Source organism: Artibeus jamaicensis, unplaced genomic scaffold (assembly GCF_021234435.1).
Source record: "Artibeus jamaicensis isolate MK-2021 breed Jamaican fruit bat unplaced genomic scaffold, CSHL_Jam_final contig_3126, whole genome shotgun sequence".
NCBI lineage: Eukaryota > Metazoa > Chordata > Mammalia > Chiroptera > Phyllostomidae > Artibeus > Artibeus jamaicensis.
Window position 1 is genome coordinate 9,476,950 of NW_026521723.1, and position 13,389 is coordinate 9,490,338.

The 13,389-nt window shown below is 42.2% G+C and overlaps 1 protein-coding gene across 15 annotated transcripts in view; it reads left to right on the top strand.

Moving 5' to 3' along the window:
- The window catches only part of PHLDB2 (pleckstrin homology like domain family B member 2), a 235,000-nt gene that overhangs the window by 127,498 nt on the left and 94,113 nt on the right, over window positions 1-13,389 (top strand). The window lies entirely within an intron of this gene.

The window sequence follows — 13,389 nt, forward strand, 5'->3', positions numbered from 1 at the left end:
TACACATGTGGCCTGCGGGCTTGCAAACACGTGTGCTCCCCTGTTTGCATTACCGCAGTGAGCCGCGGGGCCTGTGGTTATGGATTCCAGTTCAGTGCGCTAAAGGGGTCCTGCCACAGTAGTTAGAATCCTCAGGTCTGGGAGGTTCTGGCAATAGAGGAGAATTTTTTAGTATGCCTTTCTTGGAAGAGGTCATAGCTCTGAACTGTGCTGAGGTAGGTTCTTATCATTTTGACAACTAGCCAGTGGGTGCACCTCAAAGCCAAGTGCACAGTGGTATATTTAGAAATGATTATCAAGTGATGACTCTTTAAAGAGGTCTTGTTACCTTTTTTTCCAAATAATAGAAGACACAAGTCAATTTTTAAAGGAAAAAACTGTTGGGTGAAAATATTTATTGGCATTTGATTAATGTGACTTTTATGAAAGTGAATAAAATCAAGAAGCTGAGATTTTCAAATCCCTTAAAAGTAAATATTTGGCCCTGGCTGGTGTAGCTCAGTGGATTGAGTGTGGGCCTGCGAACCAGAGGATCATGGTTCGATTCCCAGTCAGGGCACATGCCTGGGTTGCAGGCCAGTTCCCAGCAGGGGATGCACAATAGGCAACCACACACTGATATTTCTCTCCCTCTCTCCTTCCCTTCCCCTCTGAAGATAAATAAATAAAATCTTTAAAAAAATAAATATTTGTAAGGCAGACAGAGCTCGTCCCCATCACCCAGGAATTCTAACCTTCTGGGGTTAATTTGCACACGGTTGTTTTCCTGGGAATGTTTCTTAGGTGTTCATAAACAGCTTTGTGCTCTGTGTGCTTTCAAGGCAAGATCGTTAGAGACCGAAGCTGGTGGTCAGTAAGAAAAACCCAAATATTAAATTCGATTGAGGGGCAGGGGGAAAACTAGGGGTTGGACAAACTTGCTATACAGAGAAACAGATAAATAAGCTAAAGAGTAACAGGCTAAATTATATGGAGAACTTCTTGAGAGGTTTTTACAAGAGATAATTTTTTGGTTTAGTGTGTGTCGGTTGATTTATCGTATGCTTTCCCTTACTTTCTTTACAAATTTAGGGGAAGAAGAAGTTTCTTTATGTCAATATGTAACATTGCTAACTTCAAGCAGGGTCGGCCTTTTTTCTAAGAGTCTGTGCTAAATCTAGAGTTCACTAGAAATTGGGGTTTATTATCTTAGGGTATTTTATTGGCACGTCGCACACGACTTCTCTAGATGGCAGTGTGCGTATGGAATTACTAGCATCTGGAATAGCAAAAAAGCTAAAGGTTAGAAGAGTTTTCCCAGATATGTTTCTGGACCACTGTGTTGCTGAGACAAGGGCAGGTAAAAGCGAAGGAAAGCCATCTCCTGGTTTCTTTTGACCCGCTCAGGCTCAGCCTGAATAGCGCTTCAGAGCAAGCAGATACTCAGACGGGACTAGAAAATGATGTCTAGCTGCCACACTGCTTACGTCATGGCAGAAGTAGGTTTCAACAACAGCTTCAGATTTATTAAGGAAATCACAAGCCATGGGGATCCAGGCAAAATATTTCTCATACATCCTGCTCAGTCAAATGCCCATGTTGTATTGCATTATCATAACTCTGACCCGGCCTTTCCCCACTCTGATACGCTGAAACAATTTACATGCCCTTGGAATGCCATGGGCAGCCGCGTCACTGGAATCTTTTCCCAGTTAGGTAGCTGCCTCCTTATCACTAAAACATGTTTCTGTGCTGTGGTCATTTCCATTTCCTGCAGTGTGTGACTGGCACTCCCTATTGTTTAACCACTGTGGATGGGAGTCTAGGAAGTCGGAGCAGAAAGAACATCTAGTTCATTCTTACCTTTTAAAATAGGTGCAAACTTCTGCTAAAACAAGGTGCAGACGGGTAAAGTGACTGCTCCAGCTCTAGCGTCTGTTGGTCATTTTGGCAGGACCAGGACCAGGATGGGTCACCTGACTCATGTTGGAGGCAGCCTGTCCAGTGTCCTTTGCGCTAGAATGTCCATTACAATAAAAATAACATCCCGATGTAACCATTTCCTGTCTTAGGTCTTCGGGCCGGACATAAAAAGAAAAGCATCGATTAAATTTAATTTAGTCAGTTGTTTATTGATCTCTGCTGGTTCAAGCCCTTCCCCTTTTTCTTCTAAGCAAAATAAATAGTTCAAAGGTAGGTGGTAGGAAAAGGAAAAATTAAGTGTCTTATAACACCCACCTCATATAACCAACTTTTAAGTAATGGAGAGATAGTATCCTTATTGTTTTGTTTTTTTTTACTTTATAGTATTTTTGAAATCCATTCAGTTAATTTTCGAGTTGAAGGGAAGGGCATGACCATGAAGACATGGCCAGAGGGTGTTTGTCTGGCCATGACGTAAGCAGTGTGGCAGCTCATGGCTACTGAGCCCACTCCTGCCCCATTTCTGGTTCACAAAGATTGGGTGAGGGAATGGGGAATGCAGCTTGTTTGGGTTCAGGGGACGTTCCCCTAATCAAAGATGACTCTTGAGAGTGTATTTTGATCGGTCGTGTGAAATGGAGACAGGATGGTGGAAAGAGAGTTTGCTCCCACAGACTCAGCTTCCAATTCAAGCCGGTGGCACTGGCCTCAGGGTCAGGAGAGAACATCTCTATCCCCATGTGACCCAGGGCTCAGTTCTTTTCTTTCTTGCAGTGGACTTTAAGCTTGAAGGTTGCTTTGTCCTGGAGGACTCCTCTGCTTCAGAAGGGAATCTGAAGTGCGGGGTGCACAGACACCGAGACCTCCAGTGCAGTTACCCCAGGGCTCACCACTCCGCGGGCTTCAGCCTCACAGTGGTGATCCCGTGGCAGAGGGTGTCTTCCTGGTCTGCCCTCAGAATCACCTTCACCGGGCATGAACTGTACCAGTAATCAGGAATAAGGAATGTCTGGAAACATTAGATTTATTGGGGAACATTTTAGAAATCTTTATCTTGAATTACAGTTGTTTTAGAATTCTGTAAAGAACCCTGAAGATAGGGGTCTGTAATTTCCACCCTACAGAATTCTCCCACTTTGAGAGAAGCATTAACATAATTTAGGAATCTACAAAATATGTCAGTCTCTGTCTTACCACAAATTTGTAAGAAGTGTACATAATGTTTTAATGCTTTTTGAGGCTGACATTCTTCAAGATACGGCAGGTTTGGTGGGTTTTGTGAATACTCTTTTACATGTTAACTTTCCAAAGAGATGGTTTTTATTTGGGCTCATGTAAGTGGTGAAATTTAGTTACTCACCTAGCCCTTTCTTTTAAGTGTCCTAAACATAATGAATGACCTGATACTTGTGATCTGGACAATGCATTTTCTTTCAAATTCCTCCCAGGTACTTAAAAAAATATCCATTTTTTGGAGCTTAATTCAAGAGGGTCAACGTTTCATACTAAAAAAAAAAATCAGCAAGGAGTCACTGATACGACCCTGTCCTCAGTCAAGGGAGCTGCTATAATTTTTAAGCCAGTTTCCATGTCTTTTTATTCATTTTGATTTTCAGAATGCATACATCATTTAGTTTTAAGTATTTTATTATGGAATACTTTCAACATACACAGAAGTTAAAAGAATGATACAGTGAAATCCAATTTACCCATCATTCAGCTTCAACAATTATCTTGTTTCACTTCCCCCCAAAACACGGATTGTTATCAGGAAAATTCCAGACACCATAGAATTTCATTTGTAAGTAATTTACAGTGTAATTCTAAGAGATTAAGATTTAAAAAAGTAAAACTATATAATTATCACACCTAAAAAACAGTGATTAACAATGTCATCTATTTTCTAGTTAGTGCATAGATTCTCTGATCATCTCATACATTTTTTGAAATTGGTGGATTGTCCAAAACAGGATCCAAACAAGTCCTATATATTGCACTTAATTGGTACAACTTCAGAGTCTCTTTTAATCTAGAACTGTCCCTTTTTCCCCTTGTTTTTGATATTTTTCTTGTCATTTGCTGGTTGGAGACTTTTTTCTATAGACTTTCCCAGAGTGTAGATTTAAGCATCTTTTAAAAATTTTTTTATTTAGTTATTTTTCAAGTACAATTTTCTGTCTATTTCTCCCATCCCAGCCCACCCCACCCTGTGCTCCCCACCTCCCTCCCATTTCCACCCCCCTTAGTTATTGTCCCTGTGTCCTTTATACTTGTTCTTCTAAATCCCTCCCATTTTTCCCCTTTAAATTCCTTCCCCTCTCCCCTCTGGTAGCTGTCCCCTTGTTCTCTGTTTCAGTATCTTTGTTTTTATTTTGCTTGCTTGTTTGTTTTCTTGTTTAGCTTCCTGTTAAAGGTGAGATCATATGGTATTTGTCTTTCAGCACCTGGCCTATTTCACTCAGCATAATGCTTTCCAGTTCCATCCATGCTGTTGCAAAAGGTAGTAGCTCCTTCTTTCTCTCTGCTGCATAGAATTTCATTGTGTAAATGTACCACAATTTTTTGATCCATTCATTTACTGACGGGCACCTAGGTTGCTTCCAGCTCTTGGCTATTGTAAATTGTGCTGCTATGAACATTGTGGTGCATAGGTTCTTTGAAATTGATGTTTTAGGGTTCTTAGGATATAATCCTAGCAGTGGAATTGCTGGGTCAAAAGGCAGGTCCATTTTTATTTTTCTGAGAAAATTCCATACTGTTTTCCATAATGGTTGTACCAGTCTGCAGTCCTACCACCAGTGAACTAAGGTCCCCTTTTCCCCACAACCTCTCCAACATTTGTTGTTTGTTGCTTTTTTTATGATAGCCATCCTGACTGGTGTAAAGTGGTATCTCATTGTGGTTTTAATTTGCATCTCTCTGATAGCTAGTGATATTGAGCATTAGACTTAAGCATCTTTGTGAAGTTGTTTGACGCTTTTTTCTGTCGCTTGTATTTTATGTTATAGGAGACAGCATTCTTTTAATTTGAGAATTTTCCTACCATATCATTGTGTTGAACTTAATTTATAATGTATATGTTAATATTTATTGAATTAATACCGTCTCTCCTTTAAGTATTACTAGCTGCTTTAATGATCGTAGAAACACAAATGTGACTAATTGATAAAATTCTTATCTTAATTATTGAGGTGAACATCAGGAATTTTGCAAGTGGGAAGGAAATTTGAATGACCCAGATGTTTTTTGAGGTTGCTCCTGCTTTCCGCCCCTCCCAGTCTTCCTCCCTGACTGAAGAGCATTAGTACAGGAAGCATGCATCCACACTTTTTGAAGGGTCTAGCAGGGCTGTCCAGCCTTTTGGAGTCTCTGGGCCACACCGGAAGAAGAAGAGTTGTCTTCGGCCATGCATTAGATGCATTGCGACACATAATAACAAAGAAATCTCATAATGTTTTAAGTAAATTTACGATTTTGTGTTGGGCCACATTCACAGCCATGCTGGGCTGCATGTGGCCCGTGGGTCACAAAATATAAAAATGTACAAAGTTCAAGGAATGTTCATTCATTTTTAAAAGTAAATTATGAAACTGAAAAAAAAGATCCTCATTTGAAATATTGCTATTGATTGTGATTACTTTTAGGAACCTTTGAATACCATCTGGAGTGATTTTTTTTTCTTTTTGACAAAGCTTAGACTTCCGTACAGCAAGAGGTGAAGGAAGAGCATGGTAGTGTGTGGTTGGACTCCTTTATTGTGATAGGAACAAACTGAAACTTTTTTTTTTTACTTTTTGTCCTCACTTCTTCCCTCTACATTAATGTTCTCCTTATTCCCCATCACTCACTGCTTCCTTTTGTGCTCCTGTCCTCCTGGTAGCATCATCGGATACAGTACCTTCCTTAATGGTTTGCCTTACCTCTTCTTCTGCATGTTTTCAGAATGTAATAAGGCAGAGGTTTAAAAGCAAAAACCAAAGAAAATGAAGAAACTTGTGTAACCCAGTGTCCTGAGACTCATATTATGGTTAGTGCGGTCCCCGCTCCATCCCTGCTCTGTGGTGCATCATCACCTGGACACTCCTGGTGAGCTCCGAGATGCCTCGCATTGCCTAGGTCTTGAAGAGCTGTCTCTGGCAGTCACAGAAAGCCTTTGTGTGTTTAGACTGCTGTGGGCATGTGGGCCGTGTGCGTGTATGTCTACACACAGTAAGATTTACAGCCTCCTGTTGTAATAGGCTCAACCTACAAGCATAAAACAACTTATTATCCTGCTATTAAAATACATTATTTCTGTAGAAGTGCTTTCTGAGACATGAAAATGGCCTCCTTGGAGATAATCAACCTACCTACGAGTCTCTAGTGGATAATAAGTATTTTGTTCAAATGGGCAGATCTTTAAATGAGAAAGAAGTTGGTACAAAAGAAAAGGAACGGAATTCATTTGCTGCTATGTTTATTTGCAAAAAGAATAATAAGAGTACTATACCGACTAACAGCTTTGTTTTTCCTGCCCTCGGATATAAAATCTTGAGTGTGGAGGAAGCGTTAAAGGAACAGAGTCTAGGAATTGCCGACGAGTGAGTGGGAGAGGATGACATTCTGCGGAGATGGACATGGGGACAGTGGGAAGGTGCAGGTGTAGGGATACTCACAGAAACTGTGGGAACGTGACATGTGGAAGGAAGGAGAGAGGATCAGGAAACGTGTGGGGAGGTAGTGTTTGCCAATGGGCGTGGGGCTTTGTGAAGAGGTGAGGCTTGTTTGCAGAGATGGGGGAGGCTGAGAAGGATTTAGTGGTAAAAGGAAATATTTGTGAAGACGGAAAGGAAGTTTGCAAAGGGACAGTTGAAAGGACGGGGGTTTCACTCACAGTGGTGCTTGGATAATGCAGGAAAACAGGCTGCGTTTGGGTTTCTGAAGTGAGACTATTGCTAGAGAAGCAAGTGGTTCGTCCTGGAGTTTCCAATTAGCCCCCTTCTTCATCATGTTTTCATGTGGGGATTAGTGAGACAAGAGGGAGGATTTTTTGTGTTCATCGCTCTCCATGCTTAAGTTGGAAGTGTGGGACCGAAATAGACTTTTTGGTTATTACCTTTTAGTCCTCTAAAAGCTTCCCGTCAGCCCCCATCTGTTGCCGTTGGTCTCCACAGGAATACCTGCCAGCGTTTATGTAAAAAGAATGGCACTGCTTCTGAGGGGCTGTTCTAAGCTGGTTTCTGAATTCAATTACATGTCATCAGTACATGCTTTATTTATAACATCGCTGAACATAAACAGCAGTGCTGAAAGAGACCAGCCTGTGGACCACCAGTGTTCTGGGAGAGCTTTGAACAGCAGGCAGCAGTCACTGTCTGTGACAAATACTCCCCCAGAGCCAGCACCGTGGCTCTCAGGGCCCTTTGTGCAGGACCAAGGTGGAGAAGCAATCTTTGTTATAAAAAAAATGTTAACCTAATGCTTCCTGATTTTTTTGTTTGAGATTCCTTTTTCCTGAATTTGCTTCTCATCTATATCCCTGCTTTCCCCCAGAAATATGATTTCCATTTTCCTATCACTTGTTTTTGCAGTTTTCCTTTCATTAATTCCTGCCATATTAGGTGATCTGAGAAGTGTCTGTGCGCTGCGACGTAAAATAATAACTTGTATAATTCAGGACTCTCCAAACTGTCTTGGTATAAAGTACCTGGAAAACTGCATTTATATAGGCCAGACTAAGTCTCTCGCCTCCAACACAACACAACACAGCAAACACTTCTTTAATTTTTTTAAAACTTTGCTCCTGGGCATGTTCTCCTAGCCTGGAAACCACAGCACTACGGCTCTAGCGGTCACCGTGCAGTAAATTCACTGTTGGCAGCACAGTTCGAAGGGGATCAGCTTCACTGAGATGTTATTTGATACAAACGGAGCTGGAGAACTATATATTTAAGAAAGAATGCCAGAATTGATCCAAAGAGAAAGGAATCTACCAAGACACTTTTGAACATGATCCTTGAGATTAAGTGACAAGTGATCTTTTTCTTCTCTAGGAAAAAAGTACTGGACCGTCTGTGGTATCTCCCTGAGATCCCTTCTTGATTCCTGCCGTGTTCTAGTTGACCGGGAGGTAATGTGCGTTTCAGGTGACGGAGTAACGAGAGGTCTGAGGGGATTAAGTTTATGGCTTGGAAAGGAAGTGCAAACGTTTCAACACTTCGGCTTCTTCCCTGTTTAGACTCCCCAGTGTCGTCTTTTCCCTCACGTGGGCACCAGACGCCTTCTCCAGGCCCTTTCCGTGGATACGCACGTGCAGCCATGGCAGCCCCCGGGACTGTTACGCTTCCACAGTAACACGTTGCAGTGATTTTATAATTTCCCGGGGACTTCTTTGTTTGCATAAAATATACATGGAACCCAAAATAAACACAAGAGTGTAGAAACTTGGGAGTCCTCCTCACCTCCTCTCTTACACATGTGAACACAGACCTCCCCTGCACGGCGGGGTGGGGGAGGGGTGGGTGGCTCTTGTTTGGCACTTGGGCAACACCTGCGGTGTTCCTCTCACCCTCCACCTGGCTTCCTTCGTTTCCTCACCTCCACTGCAGTCTCTGATGGCTGGCGTCTGTCTGCAGAGCTCCCTCCTTGCTGGAGAGTTAAACCCAAGCTCTTCCATCATGTTCTTCACCCTCCTGCCTCCCTTCTTGTCCACACCTTCACCCTCATTCAGGGAAGGTTACTGGTTACTCTTTCACACACAAGAATGTCCAAACCTGTAGAGAATTCTTATAAAAATTTACTTGAGCCAAACGGGATTTGCCTGGCAGCAAGACCTCAGCACACTGAAAACAACAGTGCTTCCTAGAATGGCAGTTTGCATTTCAAAAGTGTGTTAACCTAAATGCATAGGGACATTGGACAGGGCTTGCTTAAGGCAAAGATGAACCTTTTACTAAAGAGATTACATGCTTGGAGCGTGAGCATCACCATCCGCCATGACCTGCCCAGTTAGGAATTTATGATCAGATCACCCTGTGGGGTTAGTTTCCATAGAACCCTTTCTTGGTCCGTACTGTTGTATAATTCTCCTATCCTCTGCCCATTTCTAGACCTCCACTCAGGTGATCTCATAGGCAATGAAAAGAATACTCCGGAAGTGGGGATGGAGAGAGGTGTCGACAGCCGTTCTTGTCAGTCCTTGGGTCAGAAATGCCACCTGTGTGGCAGATTGTCCACCTTCAGCGTTGCCCTGATTTGCGGGAGTGAGAGATGGCAGGCCGAGATGACTATACATAAGCACTCAGCTATGGCAGGTCGACTAAGCTTTAGGAAAAGGAATCAATGCCACATGTCTACTCAATGATGGGTCTTTAAATGTACAAATTTTTATATAGCTTTAACAGACCCAATGAGGTTGAGCTGAAAACCTGGGGCGTCAGGCATGACTGTGCCTTTAAATATTTTCTGGAATGTCCTTCCATCCGAATCATCTGTAACTTTCTCCCACCAACACGTGTGGAGGAGCAGTGTTGCACGGCTGCTTCTCAGATGTGGCTTATTGTGTGCAAATGTCCCGCTAGTCTCTCCCTGGAGGCCACAGAGCAGATCTTCCAGCCAATGTTACTTTGAATATTTTGGTATTATATTTTGACTGGCCAACAAAACTTCTTTAGTAATTAACTAATTTCTATTTTTTTATAAGACTGTTTGTGAGGTGGAGGGCGAACCAAGTGTTACCACCCCGCAGGGTAGTGAGGTACTCTGCAGTTTATTGGCCCAAGTAAAAAGGGAAGAGTTTGGTAATATTTCACTTGGGTTGATTAAGTAGCATTAGCAACGGCAAACAGGTTGAAATGTATTAATACATTTTTGCCTAAAATTATATCAATACCTTATATTTCTGAGTCAAAAATTAAACTTTCACATATCCATTTGGACATGAGGTATTAAACCTTTCAACTCTGTACTGTGAGGGTAAATATTTAACACACAAAGTTTGGGCTTCTGCTTAGCTCTGACTTCCATTTAGTAACATCTGCTCTGCCTTGCTTTCTGGGTTGCTGTGTCTGCACATTGTGGGAATAACTTTTCTATCTTAGTTCTGTTTCTCATTTTTTATGCATTACCTTAAAACCCAAGTCTTCCCCACTGGCCTAAATTCTCTTTTTGTTTATTCGAACACCTTACTTATGAATTTCCTTTTGAATCCTTGTCTGAAATATTCTAAATAGTTGGAAGATGCTGTCCAATTTAAGTCACTCTGAGGGCAGGCACCTGCCTTGAAGCCTGGACAGTATGTCTTACACAGTGGCAGAGGTGGGGAAGGGGTAACTATGGGAGGGAAATAAATGATTATTAAATACAGTTTATCCCAAGAGAGTTACATCTTTGATTTTTAAGGAGCATGATATGGAAAATAACTGACTTTTTTTTCTACCCAGTTTTTATTCCGTCAGAGACAGGAGATTTGCTGGATGTACCAGTAATTTGGCCTGAAATGGGTTTGGGATTTAGTTTGGAGCCTTAAAATCATAACATTTCAGGTGTGGACGTGGCTTTATGCTACCATCGGATAATAGCCATCAGACTCCCTTTCTTTCAGTAGGACTTAAGTTCATTGTCATTTCTTTCCCCAGACCGCCACTCTCACAGGGTTAGCCTCCCTTCGGGCCCCTTCACCAGTCTGTCAATTCAGTCCTCTACTGAGGTATGTGCGGACCACACTGTTAGAGCATTTGTTCAGACGCATGTCTCCCCCTTTGGACTGTAAGCAACCTAAAGGCAGAACAGGGTATCTTTGATGCTGTCCTTTCCAGTGCCGAGCTCAAGGCCTGGTGTATGCAGGCACTTAAAGGATTAACACCTTCCCAGTAATGACTCCCAAATCTCTGGGGCTTACAGCAATCTAGGGTTGGCAAGAGCCCTGTTCCACGGTGTCCTTGTTGGAGAGTGTGGCCTCAGGAAGCCTCCGCAGACGTGGATGTGTGCAGGAGGATGGAAATGGCGACTCATGCTCCAGTTCTTGACGGTTCAGCTTGGAACTGACACATCACTTTCATATTTGATTGTTCAAAGCAAGGGACATAGCCACATCTAATGTCATGGGGATGAGGAAGAGCAACACGGCTGTGCTTCTGGAAGGAGGAGAGCAGGAATATTAGTGGGCAACGTTAATGCCTGCATACCAGTGTCTGATATGTGGTAGGCACTTAATACCTACTTGATGAAGTGCCTAAAACTACCTGTTGAGATTAATTTTTTCTATACAATAAGCAGAATGACATGAAATCATAAAATACCTTAATAAGTACATTTTTTAAAAAATGAGGATACCAATATTGTCTAAGGCATGTTCGGCAAACATCTGGAGACTTAAAAATAAACACTGTGTTTATAATATTCATATTAGAATGGTGTTGTATTTGATTTTGTGGTTTTTCAGATGCATAAAATATAAAATGGGTAAATTGTCATAATTAACATTTTTGTCTGAGCCATGTAGATGAGTTCAGGAGGTTTGTCAGAGTCTTCAGATATTTGCATATTAAGTTAGTCTAGTCAAAAGTTCTTTAAAATAAACTTTTTTTTGGAAGAGCCAATACCTGGCTCAAAAATTGGTCAGGAGCTTAGATAAGTCTAATTAACCTGAAAATGAAGTATTGCTATAGGTTGTATTTTCCTATTTTACAATAAGCAGGTTATTTTTTCTGATTGTTAAAGTAACCCAAATACATTGTTTAAACTGTGGAAAATAGAAACGACTATGAGAAAGGTGAATTAAAAATCACCACCTAGATAAAACCACAGCTAACTTTTTGGCATGCTTCCAGTCCATGGTTATTCTTGTTGTAGGAGAAGAGGCATATAGACAAGGCAGTAGAAGATACTGGCCCGTACAGGGAGATGGCAGTGGAAATGGTAAGAAAAGATCAGATGAGAATATGTTCTAAGGACAGTGTTGGTAGGACTTTTTGATAAATAAAATGAGGAAGGACATGATAGAGCACTGATAGAGGATAGAAGAGTTACTGAGGGAGGGAGTTCCTTAACCCCCTCATGATAAATTAGGCTGTAATATCCTCATTATGCACCACCTATTTGCTTGTTTCCTCCTTTCAAAGACATGTAACTTCAGGGAATTGGCCATTTTGCTGGGACTGCAAACCCACCGGAGATGAAGATAGTTAGGAATAGAAGGGACCAAGCCTAGAGGTCATTTTGGTTTCCGTCCAAAGGGGAGTGGTGAGACAAGTCTCAGAACAGGCTGCTCTTGCTCTCTAGGTCTGAATGGTGGTAGTGGACAGTTGCTGAGAGGGACGTTTGTCTGGGGGGGCAGAGATGGTGCTGTTCCTGACCAATGAAAGATCTGGCGAGAGCCAAATGCAGGGCCAGATTCCAGCTGGAATCTGAAATTGGAGGCAATTCTAAAGGAGAATTTTTTTTTTGAGGACATTTCAAAAGATAATTATGCTTTTATCCATCAGGGCAGGGCTTTCGGTTGGAAGATAAGGAACCCAAGGCAGAGCTTGTTGGGAAAAGCTGCAGCTTTATAGGGCGATGTATAATACCGAGTCCGTTGCCAGGATTTAAGCAGCCAGGCTGTTTCTTAGTCCCACTCTGTGGACAAAAAGCAGTTCCTTATTAGGCTGTCCTGAATTTGCCTGCGAAGTCTGTGAGGCTGAGCAGGCAAGGCGAAGTTCCTTCATCTGAGCCTGGGAGGGAGAGGGCAAGGCTGTGATTGAAATTAAAATCTTGGCTTCTTTTCAGTGTCTCACCTATGGGACAGTGGGAGTCAGGCGAGGGTGGAGATAAGAGAAATGTGAGCCATAACCCTCTTCCTTCATCCTGTGGCCAGGTTACAGAAACAAGCACACTCTGAAATTGATTACCAGCCCTAAGCGACACTGTTTAGGTGGAGAGCAGAGATGTGATAACTAGTGTCTGAGGGGCTTGAGGAGTCGGAGGAGCGCCCTTGCCGTGCCTGAGTTCCAGGGGAATATTCATGCTTTCACTCTGATGACGATCTAAAGGAAATCTTTTTCTCAGTGAGATGCGTAAGCCTTCTCATTTGCAGTGATACTTTGTAATTCAAATATAGTTTCATGGACTAGGCTAAAACTTCAGTTTCTTCAATTAATGTTGTTCAAGCTAGAGCCCAAAAATATTTGTATGGACGTGTACATTTTCAGGGAAATTGTAACTGTGGAAGATAGAACCCTAATCTGAGTCTTGAGGAATGGGTGGGTTCGAACAGGTGCAAAATATGGAGAAGGTGCTTCTGAGAGGAGGGAGTTAGAATCAAGGATGAGCGTGGTGCACTTGGGGTACCTGGGAACTCGAAGGATATGTCAGTTTTAGGTTAAAAACCCCAATCCACCCTATCTCTGATAGGGCAGTAATTTGGGGAACACTCTTCCCTCTATTTCCTCTATTACCCGCCTTTTTCTGGTGGTTGCAGGAGCTGTAAGAAGTCTTCTTTGTTGAGAAGGTTTGCTGCAACCTTTCTTA